The following is a 531-nucleotide window of genomic DNA, read 5'->3' on the forward strand; positions in this document are numbered from 1 at the left end:
TGTAGCCTTCACTGACACAGAAGAGTATGAACAAATTAGAAAATTCAAACAGAATCAAAATCAAATCAATACACAGTACAAAAGAGAAATCCGGGAAGTACAAGATCAGCTGACACAGGTAATACAAGAATTACGTATTTCAGAGGATACTCGCGCCCCAATACGGGAAGAGGGACACAGAAATACGGAACAGCCACAATATAATAACACAGGACATTTCGGAAGTTATGAAAGGAATTGGCAATGTGCACCGAACTTTGAGATGGAACGGCCGACACGACCTAACAATGACCGATATGCGACTCGCCGACATGATGATTTTGACTATAAGCTATTCATTACTACACGTAAATTCAAAACATTTAAGAATTCTGGCAACGACATTCATCCACAAGCATGGCTCCATCAATTCTCGCATTGTTTTCCTCCCAACTGGTCGTTAGAACACAGATTAGAATTTATGTGTGGCTACTTGGAGAATGAACCAGCTGTAAGAATGCGATCGGTAATTCACGATTGCCACAGTGAAGG

The sequence above is a fragment of the Schistocerca piceifrons genome, chromosome 7 (genome assembly GCF_021461385.2).
Source record: "Schistocerca piceifrons isolate TAMUIC-IGC-003096 chromosome 7, iqSchPice1.1, whole genome shotgun sequence".
Lineage (NCBI taxonomy): Eukaryota > Metazoa > Arthropoda > Insecta > Orthoptera > Acrididae > Schistocerca > Schistocerca piceifrons.